The 15,624-nt window shown below is 43.7% G+C and overlaps 1 protein-coding gene across 1 annotated transcript in view; it reads left to right on the top strand.

Annotated features, from left to right (window-relative positions):
- large2 (LARGE xylosyl- and glucuronyltransferase 2) overlaps positions 1–15,624 on the top strand; it is a 100,521-nt gene that overhangs the window by 26,115 nt on the left and 58,782 nt on the right. The window contains exon 2 of the mRNA XM_056278956.1: positions 14,525–14,634. The gene's annotated coding sequence lies outside the window, so the exon portion shown is untranslated. The remainder of the gene's footprint in view (positions 1–14,524; positions 14,635–15,624) is intronic.

Genomic DNA, 15,624 nt, shown 5'->3' with positions numbered 1-15,624 from the left:
ACATTGGCCGATCGCCAGAGGGTCGGCCCCCTTTAGTCGAGCGGCTAGCCATGTGCAGCACAACCGTGGACCGAATCCCGCAGCGGGCGGAAATAACGCTCGGTTACATTAATAATGCTACCGCTAGCTAACATCCATAAAACGAACCCGATCTCATCGCTATGATAAAGGCAACCGTAGAATACTGGCAGCAAGTCAGGCTGACTGGATCGATCTAACGTTACTTGTTCATGTGAAAATCAACAGATTGTCTTAATAATTCATCAACATTTGTGTAGAATTGAAATAAAATTCGAATCAGAGACTTTGCCCATAGATATATGAATGATGATTGTGTGTGTGGGCCCTGTGATGGACCGGAGACCCTATCTGGCGTGTCTCCCTGCCTTCTCCCCCATTGCCTGCTGGGATATTGTCTGTGACCCTAAAGTAGATTGAATGAATGAATGAACTAATGTTTTATTGACATTATTGCATGGGTAGGGGTAAATTAAGCATTATGATTTACAGAGAACATTAAAGGAAGGTGAAAAACATACTCAGACAGCATTTGGCCATGTATGAGTTTTCTCCAGGCTTGTTACAGGTGTGAGATAGATGGGATTATGATTTATGAACAGGCCCTTTGAACAAGCATGTGCTCATGCGACATTTTTTGTGGAGGACAGCGGTACATCCTTTCAGTCATAACCAACTGCCCTCTGGCTCTTCAGATCACTTTCCTCTGTCTCTGTTGTTTCAGTTTACAAATTCCTACACCCCTCAAACACCACAGCCTGCAGTCCTGCTTTCTCACCCTTGTCATTACCTTCACCATCATTACAAACAAAACAACATCATTGTCATCATTACCCCCTCCCCTGTTCACTCTCTCTCTCTCTCTCTCTCTCTCTCTCTCTCTCTCTCTCTCTCTCTCTCTCTCTCTCTCTCTCTCTCTCTCTCTCTCTCTCTCACACACACACACTCTCTTTCTTGTTCCCATTCTCTCTTTTTGGGCGCTCTCTCTGCTTCTCTTGTTTTCGCTTTCCCCCTCCTTACATACCCTCTCCTGCCTTTCCTTATTTTCCCTTTTGAAATTTGGATCTGTTTCTCTCCCCTCTCTCTCTCCCTCGCATCCTCTCTGGTCCTGAGCAGGGTGTAGAGAGGACAGAGCGGGAGGAGAAAGAAAAGGGATGCCTGGGGCTGGTGAAGGCTTCCTCCCCAGAGACCGAACAGCTCCAGCTGCTGGGTTTCTCCAGCAGGCTTTGATGGCTTCTCCAACACCGCCACATTGCTTGTTCCTGTTCAGTCTCTGCAGGGGCCGTAGCTTCATTTCAATTACGTTAATACGGTTGCACATAGGATTTACACGACATAAAATAAAGTATGAAGTGTCAAATGGTAATGAAGGCACTTAATTCTAAATGTGGATGCTGCGCATCTTTAGCTGAAAGATGAAACAAGACTATAAATAACAGATGGAAGTATGTGATATATCTAGAAATGCATCACCTCACCTTACCTCACATCCAACAGAATTTATACCAGCAAACCCTCACCTCTCTTTCTCTCTCTCTCTCTCTCTCTCTCTCTCTCTCTCTCTCTCTCTCTCTCTCTCTCTCTCTCTCTCACACACACTCAGACACCAGAAATACACACAAATGCACATTCACACACATTTACATGTACACACACACACACACTAACCCTACCAGTCCCTCTTTCCCTCTCCTCGCTGGCTCACTCTCTGTCTGTTTATCTATCTAGTTCGCTAGCTATCTATCTCACCACGTCCTACCGCCACTGAACCTGAATTGATTTTATGATGATTTTAATGCCATTTCTGTATAAGCTGTGTGACAAATGGCAGCCCAGCACCAGCAAAACCACTCTTCTCTGTACCAGGGAGGCCCTGGCACCATGCTGAGCAAGGACAAAGTCACAGCTAATTTGAGGGAACAAGAGAGGGGGAGAGAGGGGGTGGGGGCAAGGGAGAGAGAAAGAGGGGAAGAGAGTGCAAGAGAAAGAAAGGAAGGGGGAGAAAAAGAGGTAGAGTAGTGAGATGGAGGGAGTTAGAAAGAGAGGCTATTAAATATTTCAGTGAGGTCAGTGGGAGCAGAAGCTCACTGAGTGGGGCGGTAGTTCGGGGGAGGGGGGTAGCACACTCTCCCCCAGTTACAGTGGGATACGGAGGGCTGAGCTTCAGCAGACCACATGCTAATATGTCTTAGCTGTATTTTGTACACACAGCAGTGATGTACATTAAGGCATGGCCTACTTCTATCCCCCGCCAAGCTTCTTTTTGGAAAGTTTCCACCACTCAGCTTTCTCTCTCTCTCTCTCTCTCTCTCTCTCTCTCTCTCTCTCTCTCTCTCTCTCTCTCTCTCTCTCTCTCTCTCTCTCTCTCTCACACACACACATACACACACTCACACACACTCATACCCTTAACCCCCATCTCTGTCTTCCTTCTTTTTAGTTCACACAAACTCAGTTTCAGTCAATTAATTTTGAGTTTGGGAATAAGAAAAGCTGAAAAAAATGCCAAATTTGACAGAAAATCTTGAATATTGCCCGAGGTGGGGAAATTAGCATGTCAATAAAGAGAAGATGTTAGAAACTGAATTTCAAAAGAAATGATGATGTAGAGGCTAAAGCCATTAGCCATTACTTAACGTGTTGAAACACTACCCCCCCCACACACACACACATCTCTTGATAATGTAGCCTTGTTGCTCCCTGTGTGTGTGTGTGTGTGTGTGTGTGTGTGTGTGTGTGTGTGTTTGTATGTATATATGTATATACTATATAATTTGCATAACACCAATTGATGGAAATACATGCAGATTTGTGTTTTGTTTTGCTGATGTTTCAGAAATTCGCTTTAAGTTAGGAGGAGTTTGGGATCTTTTGGTGACTGTGCTGTAAATTGTTTTGTCAGATATTTCAGGGAAATCCCAGTCAAAGACGAACATTTGGAATAATTACAAAGCACATTTTCAAATTTTCTCGCTGACGGTCTCATTTGGGCATGTTGGTCATATAGAAGCATCACAATCAAATCGATGCTTGTATACGACTGTCTTCCTTCTTTTTCTTCAGTTGTATAGGTCTTGGCTTTTCACTCTCTTTTTCTCTCTTCCCAATGCTCTTGGTCTCTTTTTCTCTGTCTTTCCTCACAAGTGGTGGCAGCTGTTGCGAATGCAAGTATGTTACTTTTTATAAGTTCTCATACCACGGTGTGTGTGCGTGTGTGTGTGTGTGTGTGGGGGGTGAGTCAGGGTGAGTGTGTGAGGGCACCTCTCTGCCTCGTTTCCTACACGCGTTGTGCTCAGCGAGTGTGTGAGTTTTGTGTGTTTGTGTGTGTGTGTGGGTGGGTGGGTGGGTGAAATGCGCAGTAGATGTGGTCGTTTCGTGATCACTTTTATATGCAGGCTTGCACTCATGTTTCTCTACCAGTTGGACTGCTACAGCTCCCTTTTTACCCACTTACGTACCTCAGCGAAGCATCCCCTCCAGTGATACAGATCCTATGACGAATAATGACAGGTCTACTTTTAACGTAAGGCCTAAATAAGGCGGTTGCATTGTACAAGCAATACAAGTGCTTGGGCTTGTATTGGGTCCAGTTCCACAGCCATCTATTAAGAAGCGAGAGCTCAGGCTCAATACATCATCAGCAAATAGTCTCTACTTTGTCAACTGTGACATGTTTTCCTGTTAGATTTCATCAACACTGTAAAATCAATGAATACTTCATCAATACTTGAATGAGAGAGCATGGTATTGGCAGCTTGTGGTCCGCCCACCTGCTTTAACGTCTATAAAAATCACTTACATTTACATTCATTAATTTAGCTGACACTCTTGTCCAAAGTGACTTACATGAGAGGCTAGGAGACAATCAAAGCATGCATCGATCATTGGAGTGACCTCAAAGTTAAGCGCCCGAGCGCCCTGTTTCTAAATCTGACCAGATACAAGCGCAAGACAGCTGTAAGGAATCAGGATAGAAATTAAAGAAATAAGAGTAAAAGTCGTGTTAGTAGGGCTTTTTTATTTCATTAGTGGGTCTGTTAGTGCAATGTGATAAATAGGACCCCATTCATATGTTGTTAGTGCAATATCCGGACATTAAGGTGTTCCCAAAAGACAGATGTAGTAATAATACTTATAAAAATACACTGTGTAGGGCGTTCGGGTGGTGTAGCAGTCTATTCCGTTGCCTACCAACATGGGGATCGGCGGTTCGAATCCCCGTGTTACCTCCGGCTTGGTCGGACGTCCCTGCAGACACAATTGGCCGTATCTGTGGGCGGGAAGCCGGATGTGGGTATGTGTCCTGGTTGCTGCACCAGCGCCTCCTCTGGTCGGTCGGGGGGGGGGGGGGGAGAGGGGGAATAGCATGATCCTCCCGGGCGCTATGTCCCCCTGGTGAAACTCACTGTCAGGTGAAAAGAAGCGGCAGGCGACTCCACATGTATCAGAGGAGGCATATGGTAGTCTGCAGCCCTTCCCGGATCAGCAGAGGGGGTGGATCAACGACCGGGACAGCTTGGAAGAGTGGGGTAATTGGCCGGATGCAATTGGGGAGGGAAAAAAAGGGGGGGTGCACCGTGTAGTCCACTGAATACACAGTAATGATAGAAAAACTCAGAATGCTGATGTATCAATGGCTTGAAGGCCTGTGAAATACAACCAAGTTATTGCACAGGTGTCTCCGGAAGTGGACATGAGGTGAGAAACCAGGCAGAGATTGCTGGAGTGGCGTCTGTGTGACAGCCTGTTGTATGCATGCATACGGTGAACTGATCAGCATTGAATCAAATGATGGTGCCTCTGTTTTGAAAGACCGAAAAAACACCAAGCGGCGTCTGTTGTAGAGCGACAGTAACACGGTTAACCTGGTTATATGCCTGAATTAGATGTTCAGACAACACCTCTCCTCATTGGTGTCTGGAAAAAGAAAAAAAAAGAAAAAGAAAAAGAAAGGAGTGAAAGCAATGGTGGAAGAGAAGAAATACAAAAGTAAGATTTTTTTTTTTGGTTTTGTAGAAAATTGCGATACAAAAAAAAATCCACGTCCCAACACAAAACGACATGCATAACCTATTAATCTTATTTATGAATAATGTAGGCTCTATTTTGCCAACACGCCTGAATTCAGTGCCTTGAGCAAGCCTGGGTGTGGACCGCAGCGAATTGATTTTGTGTGTGTGTGTGTGGGGGGTGGGGGGTGGGCGGGTGTGTTTGCCGTTGTCTGACTGTCACTAAAAGATCAAATAATTGACTCCATCTCTTTGTGTCTGTATGTGTCAATCCATTTCTGCATGCATAATCGATTACTATTTGTTTGCTGTTAGTGTCATTCACATTTTCAGTGCAGAGACAGAAGGACCTACTGTCAGTTACAGTAGCAGCAGAGTGGCAAACATGGAAAAAGGTACTTAAGGTACTAAAATAAGGTAAACTCAAACAGGTGAAATATGTTTATAGATTATGTTGAAATTATTTTGGAAATAGATATAAACTGCATTTTTAAAGTTGTATTAAATCACCATTGAAATACCTACCTAAGACACAATTATGTGTTTATGCCTGTGTTGTATGTGTTGGCATACAGACATATAATGTGGGTATGTGACCTGGTCGCTGCACTAGCGCCTCCTCTGGTCGGTCGAGGTGCCTGTTCAGGGGGCAGGGAGATCTGGGAGGAATAGCGTGATCCTCCCATGCGCTACGTCCCCCTGGTGAAACTCCTCACTGTCAGGTGAAAAGAAGTGGCTGGTGACTCCACATGTATCGGAGGAGGCATGTGGTAGTCTGCAGCCCTCCCCGGATCGGCAGAGGGGGTGGAGCAGTGACTGGGATAGCTCAGAAGAGTAGGGTATTTGGCTGGATACAACTGAGAGAAAAAGGGGGAACCCCCCCCCCCCCAAAAAAAAAGAAAAAAAAAGACAAATGCCCATTGCAAGTTCCCAGAGCCCAAAATGATTTATGTGTGTATGCATGCATGTATGTATGTATTTATGATATTAAGCAAACTGTATTTTTCCATAGCAAGATGGATTTTCAGCATCATGCTGGCGGGAGGGCTTAGTGACACTGGCATTCAATGATTGGTTTTACATTCATCATATAAAGAAGAGAAGGACCACACTCAGGAATATACCAGTCAATAGATTTACTATAATATCTGTCTGGCAAAACACCAAATTTTTCCGGCCATCTGGCCTTCATGAGTGGGTACACAGTGATGTATTTCTGAGTGCGACCCTTTCTTCTTTATATGGTTACATGCATACTGGATAATGCACCAATTGGTCAGTGCACAGTGGCAACCCTACTAATAGATCTGTTTTTACGTTCATGTCACATCCAGTTATGTCATATCTGGTACCGCGTTGCTATCCTGTGGTGCCATTAATACGCTCTGCACTGATCCTACAGCATGGTTTGAAATTGCAACGAGCATGAATTTGTCTTTTTCAATCAGAAAACAAAGCAAAAATGCCTGAAACCATGTGGTAGTCAGTGGAGTGACGCGTCACATGTGCATTACGTAGATGAACATTGCTGCATAGCATCAGTTGTTGTCATTGTAGTTTTCTCTGCGGGAATTTTTAGTCCTGATGTCAGCTCCAACGCTAATGGGAACAGACATGATAACTGTGCACACTCCTCCTTGCTGGCACAGTGTGCCGTATAGTGGCCTCATTACAGCCATGACACAATAATGTTAAAAAAGAAAATCTGACCAGCGGCCAAAAAATCCTAAAGAATTCATTAAAGAATGACATGAATTGGAGAAAGACAAGCTAATATTAGCATTTGCAAAAGTGAAGGGTTGGTATGTTTGGAAGTGTTTTGTATTTTTATTTGACGAATGACTATTCAATTCTGCCTTGGTATGTTTTGTTTTTGTGTGAGAGTTTTATTATACTGGCTGCAAACTAATTTCCGTGTAAGAGACAATAAAGTCACTTTGACTTGACTTTTGACTAAAATTATTAATTATTTACCATAATTATAATCAATTAGTTATTTGTCAGTTGACTAATTGATTATATAGTTTTTGTGAATGATTAATCATTGGATTGTTTTAGCTCTCCTGCAGATCCAAGTGTTTCCTGCCTTGTCTCTGAGAGAGATACGTCTATAGTATTCCTTGAGTATCTTAGTTAAAGTATGCTTCCTGAGAGGCCATGGATGGCTGTGGCCTCTAAGTTAGGGCTGTTTACTGTTGGTTGTTGGTTTTTGGCAGTACTGAGCCATGGCTGCCCTCGCAGGGGGGTGTTATTTTTATTTATTTATTTTGTGATGTGGGGTCACTGGTGGACAATCCATGAAAGTGGAAATTACAACCTTTACTTCCTGGTTTGTCACTACCTTCACTGGGGTACACAGAAATAGACAGAACAGAGACAATGATTCACAGATTGTCTGCAGGTGATGGCACCAGCGGACGCTTTTCAACCCAATTTCAGCAGCATTTCAGAGACTGCTCAGTGTTATGGATGCTGATGGAGTGCTATCACTACAGCAACAGATAATGTTGAACATTGTGATTGTTTCCCTTTAACAAACCTTGTAGTTTGATTTCATTTGTCTTTATATAGTTCGTTAATTTCTTTTTTGGGCTGCCAGCTAGTGCAGTATTTTTAAGTATTTTGTTTAAGGATAACAGAAGGAAAAGCATGACAACCACCATCATAAATGGACCTTTGGGAATTAAATGTGTGTCTATCAGTGGCCTTATTCCCTGTCGATGTAAGATGCTAAAGGCCTGGCTGTGCATTCATAGTAAGTCACCCTGGGTGAATGCAGCTGCAGAACTTATGATGTAAACTGTTGTAAGACCACGTCACTGTTAAGTGACCAGGAAGTTGAGATTTGAAGGGGAAAGAGAAAGCTAAGTGGCTATTCCAAGGTTAATCTTTTGGTAAATGTTGAAGGCAGATTCTTTAAATACACTGAAGGTGGTAGAGTTTGCTGGATGTGTTTACAAAGCCTGTGTACACATTGGCGTATGTGCGTTGGCGCTTCTCTCTGCACCAGTGTGTGAATGGTAACACTGTCCTGTGACACAGTGTGTCTTGATTTGTGTGAAAGCAGGTTTGTCATCTGGCCATTCTGGTTTATTTGACATTTGTTAAGGTAATCCATTTGTTTTAGCATAGAATTACACAAAAGTGTGTGAATTCAGACATCTGTTGTGAATCTACATCCATTCTCATACTAAACATTCAAACATATGTACTTTTTTCAGTTGTTGTTATGCAGAATTGGGTCGGTATCTGGTTTACCGGTCCGGTTTCGTGTACGACCATAAACCGGTTTGATTTTACGCAAACTGACTGAACTGATGTCTGTGAATGTTCTCATTCTTCCAGGTCATGGTTATCCAAAGGAGTTAAATCTAGACGAAGCTAGAAGAGCTAGCTTGGTCTAGTCAGAAAGGCACGAACTGAGGAAGCCTCTTGGATGAGAGGCGAAACGTCTTCACGGATATATACCAAGTCCAGTTGCACTTGATTCAACTCCTTTGGATGACTGAACTGATATTTGTCAGTAGGACATGTTCTAGCAAGTTAAAACATGCCCTGCTACATCAGCAACCTGTGCAAACGGCGTCACAGTACTAAATCCAACTTGCATTGCATTAGTAAGCAATATGGCAACATTATTAACATAATATTAAGTTTGCTTATAAATGGACTAATGGAGCTACTAGTGTTTGACAGGCCATGCACAAACAGTCGAGCCGGTACAATGCCAATAGTGCCAACCAGGAGATCAAATTTCAGTAGAGATAGGAGAGGAGAACATGGGCACGGTGTGTTTGTTTACTTTGTTTGGGGGTGATGAGACGAGATATGGCAGAATTAGTGTCAGTGAAACCGAAAACTGCACCAATATGGCAACATTTTGGATATGAAGCCGACAAAAGAGGTGAGCCAAAGAACATACACGTAATTTTGATCATTTTATATTTTCTTAAGTTGCACTAGGCATAAAGTCTTATTTATTTTGATGCCAGAAAGTTGAATCAGTTCACCTGGACACAACAAACGTTTCATCACTCATCTTATGCCCCTTTTCCACTACATGGTACTGGCTCGACTCGATTCGACTCGGCTCGCAGAGTGTAATTTTCCATTGCCGTAACAGTACCCCCTCAGTGTAGCTGCTGTGCATTGATTTTGGTACCCGCTCCAGTTTTTTTGGAACCCTGACAAAGGTGGTACCAGAAAAGTGGTAACAGGTACCAAAATGCTGGTACTTTCCAGTAATGGAAAATGAAAAAGTTGAGTCGAGTTGAGCCATTACCATGTAGTGGAAAAGGGGCATAAGTGATCTCTTCAGTCTCAACTGACTGCAGGTATTCCCACCCTTATAAACAATACTGTTGCATAACGACCGAAAACAACGATCGGTTTCATATGCAAATTGCTGTGAGCATTAACTACAGTTACAATTGCAATGTGACATACCCTTAGGCCCCTCCCCCTCGGTTCAGGGATGGTCATTCCCTCTTAACATATAGATGGTCTCTTTGACTCCCTGTTCAAACCAGCATTCCTCCGTATCAAGGTTGCACACATCCTCATCCTTGAAAGAGTGGTCCAGTGTTTGGCAACCCTCTGGAGTCGACAGATACGGCGCCACATCTTTTCGATGTTTCTATTAATAACTTTGTGATAATACAGCACAGAAATATGTTTCAAATGTTGTCAGAATCTGTAGTCTCCCTTTTCGATTGCTTCTTATGGCAAGATTCTCTGTGACTCACAGCCAGAGATAGGAGGCTGACAGGCACATACGTGATCTGCCTTTCCCGTTTATAATTGGTGGTTTTGCATGACCGTCTACATTTTGCGTGAAACTAACCAGTCGACACTCAGGAAATCACAAAGGACTTACCCATCACATCAAACTGTTTTGCTTGGCATGGAAATTGAAAACTTTATGGAAACGGTTATAAACGTATTTCAGTTCATTATGTTCTGGCTTGTGTTGTTTCATACAAGATAGTAGCAGTAGTAGTGTCTAGTAGACGTCACACATTTTATGTCACATTCTTGTAATTAAACAATCTTCATGGTTCTTGAAGTGCTGTGGGAATGCACTTTTGAGAACTATGTAGTTTCCCTTGTGGATAGTTTCCAACTCTTCACTTCTTCAAATGATTCCTGAACCTTGGCGGAAAACCACCTTTAAGTGTTATAGTGAGCACCATGTCAGATTCTTGGTATATGAAAACTTACTTGACAAACAAAACAGATTAGAATTCTGACTCTGGTTTCCTCTCTCTCTCACACACAGACATGTGTGCGCGCGCACACACACACATGCATGGAGAGAGAGAGAGAGAGAGAGAGAGAGAGAGAGAGAGAGGAGAGAGAGAGAGAGAGAGAGAGAGAGAGAGAGAGAGAGAGAGAGAGAGAGAGAGAGAGAACGAGAGAGAGCGAGAGAGAGACCGACCGACCAACCACCAGAGAGGTGAAGTGTTTAGTGAACTGGAGTAAAATTATGAGCTAAGACTGCTCAGGGCGCTGGAGAAGAAAATGTTACACAAAATTGTACGTCCTTTACACAAAATTGTACGTCCTTTCCTCTGCACGGTACCGGCTCAGCTTGACTGTACTCTATCTGACTCTACTTGCTTTACTTTTCTGGATTTCATTTTCCACTACAGATAGTAACCCCTCATGGTAAAGCCTTGCCGGTTGCTTGTGGGCATGTTGGCTAGTTTTTCCTCTCTTCTCTATCAGTGCTCCACTCGAAATGGCTAATTCACATGAACAATATTCGTGTAACTAAGACATTCCCCTACAAACATTTTGTTACATGGATAGATTGTCAACTAAGATACAAGTTTCACAAGTCTCGCTTTGGCATTCCCTGGCTGTAAACATCCATCCATCCATTATCCAAACCGCTTATCCTGTTGTCAGGGTTGTGGGAATGCTGGAGCCTATCCCAGCAGTCACTGGGCGGCAGGCGTGGAGACACCCTAGACAGGCTGCCAGTCCATCACAGGGCCGACACACACACACACACACACACCTAGGGACAATTTAGTATGTAGAGTAGTACATATTTAGTAGAGTACAAAACAGTGGTAGAGAATTGAAGATGAAATTTGGAAATTATCATTGGCCCAATGTGATGTCAATGTTGTATACTGGTTGTTGATTGGTTAGGGGGGACGCCCTCCATTGGAGCGTCTTTTTATGTGTTTTGGCCAATAACAGATGACACAAGACAAGATTCTTCCATGATATCGTCGATAACCCCCTCCCTCAAATCTCTGAGTGGATATTCACTAGCGCAGTCAGCTCCGCTTATTGGTTCACTGATGTTAGGCACCAAATCCAGAGCCTCTGGCTAGACCCACCCAAATGGAGGTTCGTCCTCCCTTACTGCCATGACTCATGAGCCGCTGGTTGCAAATGGAGCTGTTCAGTTTCTCCCTGACCAATCAGTGGTCTGCAGTGTTGTCACATCACCTTTCAGTATCTACTCATCTCTCTTGGAACCTCAATGGAGGGGGTGCAAAAAAAAAAAAAAAAAGCACCAGGTACCAGGTCCTCAACTTTAGCACAAAGGGGAACCAAAAAGGTGAGTAGAGTCGAGCCAGTACCATGCAGTGGAAAAGCGGCAAAACATAGCCAAGAGATTTCTATAAGCATCGGGAATGGGCTCAGTGCTGGTTAGCTGTACTTGAATATAGCAACAGCGGAGTATCTTAAAGCTCTTCGGGCGTAATGAAGCATGGAGTGACGCAGTAAAACCCCTCATTATTCACCCTAGCTCGCGCCTTAACAGAGAAACAGCATTAGCTGATAATGACACCACTCGTCGTCTCTCCTCTCTCGCTCTCAGTCTGTAGAGCTCAACATCCCTAATGTGGTGGAGGAGAGAGGAGAGGAGTCGACCAGCTAATCACACTAGTGGAGTGGGTATCCAAATGCAGGAGTTTGGGGGAGGGATGGCATTGTTAGTCTATCATCTAGCATAGTTGTTTTGCAGGTTAGGTGCACATATAGCCACTGCGCGTGTGGCATGTTTATGTGTGCACACACACACACACACACACACACACACACACACACACACACACACACACACACACACACACACACACACACACCACATGAACTTGTCCAGACCTTTCTGATGAAGGGTAAGCTTCTGTTCGCCTGCTTGATTATAATGTTTGTTTACTTGACCTCCAGTGGCACGAGTGTATTTGTGGGTGTTTGTGTAAGCACATGTGACACCTGTGTATGTTTGTGTTTGTTTGTGTGTCCATTTGTCGACTTGTAGCAATTGGTTTCAGTGATCAAAGCAGCATGGCAATCTATTTCTGTTTCCTCATCCAGCATCAGCATTAGTGATGTCTTTCATTAGCTGTCAGGGGAAAAGATAGAGGGCTCCCCCTAACCTTGCCCCATGTTGTAGGCACAGGTGGATATGCTTCATCCCTCTCTTCCCCAACTCATCAACCAGAGTCCTAAACTAATCTTCGTGAATTTATCTGACAAATCTTTCATCTTGGGGCATATTGGGATCTCTACCAGATGAGCTTGTACCTCATGTCCCAGCATCCTAGATTAGGCTTCATGCCTTCTCTCTCTCCCCACCCTGTTTCCTGTCCATCTCCTTCCTTTTATCCAATGAAGGCAAAGCCCATGCCTTAAATAAATAGAACAATGCATAAAAAAAAAAATCTGTAAAACATTTTTTTTTAGCATTTGATAAAATACACCTTTTTTGCTAATCCGTGTAGGGACAATGCATTGTGCAGCAGATGTTTGTGTGCGGGCATGAGCAAAGCAGCAGCCTGTTGCAGTTGTTCATGATCGTTTCTGTGCTTATCTTTATCCTCTCTCTCTACTACTACTTTCTGTATGGTTCTTATTTTTGCTGCCTAAGTTTATTGATAGTTTTATTGATGATGATGATGGTGATGATGAGCCCTGTGATGGACTGGCGACCTGTCCAGGGTGTCTCCCCGTCTGCCTTCGATGGACTGGCGACCTGTCCAGGGTGTCTCCCCGCCTGCCGTCCAGTGACTGCTGGGATAGGCTACAGCATCCCGCAATCCCGATTGGGATAAGCGGCTAGGATAATGGATGGATGGATGGTTAATTGATTGTTCTGTCTTCCTTAACTTTATATTTATTGTACTTTGAGCATTTTGAGCAACTGTGACAGAAACAATTTCCATCGAGAATAATAAAGTTTTCTAAATATGAATCTGAAACAGACGTGTGGAAAGTATTCACCAATATTTGCATCTTTGATTTAGTTTTACTACTACTGCTATAGTAGTACTACCAATAATGATACTACACTATCTATCCAAAAGGTTGTGAGACTGACCACACACACACTTGCCGTGGCAGACTACGTGACTCGTGACTCTGTTTGGGGTGGAGAGGTGCAAACATCCTCCCCCAGGTCATGTAGGAGTTTATAGCTGCTGTTTCACAACAAACCAATCTGGCCACCCCATGCCATCACTGGGCCGTTAGCTGACAAAGAACAGCAACAGCGCCATTATTAGCCGCAGACAACAGCCAGCATCCTCTCGGGGTTTTAGATGAGGCTGGGCTAGTGTGAGACTACAACGCCTTTCTTCCTTGATACGAATGCAAATCAACCTGCAAATCACCCCACCCCAACCCTCCTCCCTCCTCTCTGCAGCTGAATTCATCTACTGGCATGGCGGGGTTGGGGATGGGTAGGGGAAGGGTTGGGGCTGGAGGGGGTGTAGGTTGTGTCATACACACTATTGGGCTCAAGGGCAGAATTTTCCAGAGCTTCTGACAGGCCCTGGTGCCCTGTCTCTCTGATCTGTATGGCTGCAAAGGGGTGAGCCATCTGGACAGAGCCCAGCAAGAGCCAGAGAGGACAAAATAAAAAAGAGACACCTCTCTTTTTTTTTCAAACTGTTTGCCTCTCACTCCCGCCACCTTCGCTGACTCACCCCATCTGTCTCTCTCTTGCTCTCTCTCTCTCTCTCTCTCTCTTTCTCTCTCTCTCTCTCTCTCTCTCTCTCTCTCTCTCTCTCTCTCTCTCTCTCTCTCTCTCTCTCTCTCTCTCTCTCTCTCTCTCTCTCTCTCTCTCTCTTTCTTGCTTTCTCTCACTTTCTCTCTCACTCTCTCTCTCAGCTTCTGGGCACTCACTGCAGATTATTTTGGCTTTATAATTTTTCCTCTTATGAAGTCAAACGGCATAAGCCTGGCCTTCAGACTTAAGATAATGTCACATTCTGCTCTGTAAACGGTAGTGAATGGTGACGCTCTGTGGATTTAGGTGGTCAATCAGCTTGACCCCTGTAACTTTGGTTGTGTTTGACAAATTGTGCGTGTTTTATGACCACAATAATGTAATTAGGTAGAAACAATCTCATTCACCCCTTTGTCTTCTCCATATTTTGTGATATCTTCTCGTTTATGACATGTCAATTCCCGATCATCTCTCGTGACATTGATTTCGACAACTTTCCTTGTTGTTTTTTTTTTCCAAACAGACTGGATTTCCTGCCGTAGGCATCTGTGTCAGCTGGATTTGTCCATTACTACTAAAGAGACCGCCTTCTTACCCCCCTCTTCAAGACTCACACTTTTGCCTGCTAGCCTGGTGAGCAACAAACAGTTTATATATCGCATCACTTCTCATCACATCACTTCTCATTACATCTCATCACATCGCATATTCCCTTTGCTCCTTCCCCTTTTACTCATAAAAGTCAACAGGGTCAATATGTTCTGGGGTGTGCACACAATCTATGGCCGTGGTTCCACCCAGAATGTATAAATAAACCCTGTGTGCTGGTTTCACAGTGGTCCAAACACTCTGCTTGTGTGCAGCACCGCATCATCAAAAACACTGAAGGGAGGAAAATACAGTTGACAAGACCCACTTGCAATTGGAGAAATTCACAAATCTGTTTGCCTATTCATCACAGAATTTATTCATCAATGCGCTTGCAATTTATTTGTGCAGCATTTCCATTTAGCTTTTCCCATGTGCAACTACAAAACCTCCATACAAATAGTTTCAAGGAAAGGCATTTTTTTGTGTATGACTCTAATGGACGAAAATTGCAGGTATAAAGATGAAAGTGTAAAATCAGCCTTATTGACATGTCAAGTCAAGCCATGTCAACTTGTAGTTCATTCATGAAGCGTATTTAAAAACAACCAATGTTTACCAAAGTGCTGTACAATTTCAGAAATATGGAAAGCGCAGATGAAAATTGCTATATTGTGCAGAACAAATGATTAATTACCTCCAACCAGTTTACTAGAATCTCTATGGGTGCACACAAACAGGCATAGAGAAGCGTCCCATGTTTTAAGTGTACCCTGTGGAGCTCTTCTCCTCAATTGGTATTTAGCAGAGGTTTCCTCCTGGTAACTGTTTTCTAAGATACTATGTGTCACACTACCCTCTCCGAGATCCCCCATCACTTTGATCCATGCTCGCTTAACACCCACTGCAAATGGCTTTGCATTAGATTAGCCCTCATTAAATATTTAAAACACAATCTACATTCACTGCCGGCCCCCATATGGGGGTAATATTCATGTGTGTGTGTGTGTGTGTGGGGGGGGGGGGGTCAGGGGA

The sequence above is a fragment of the Lampris incognitus genome, chromosome 4 (genome assembly GCF_029633865.1).
Source record: "Lampris incognitus isolate fLamInc1 chromosome 4, fLamInc1.hap2, whole genome shotgun sequence".
NCBI lineage: Eukaryota > Metazoa > Chordata > Actinopteri > Lampriformes > Lampridae > Lampris > Lampris incognitus.
This window is presented reverse-complemented; position numbering and strand designations above follow the sequence as displayed.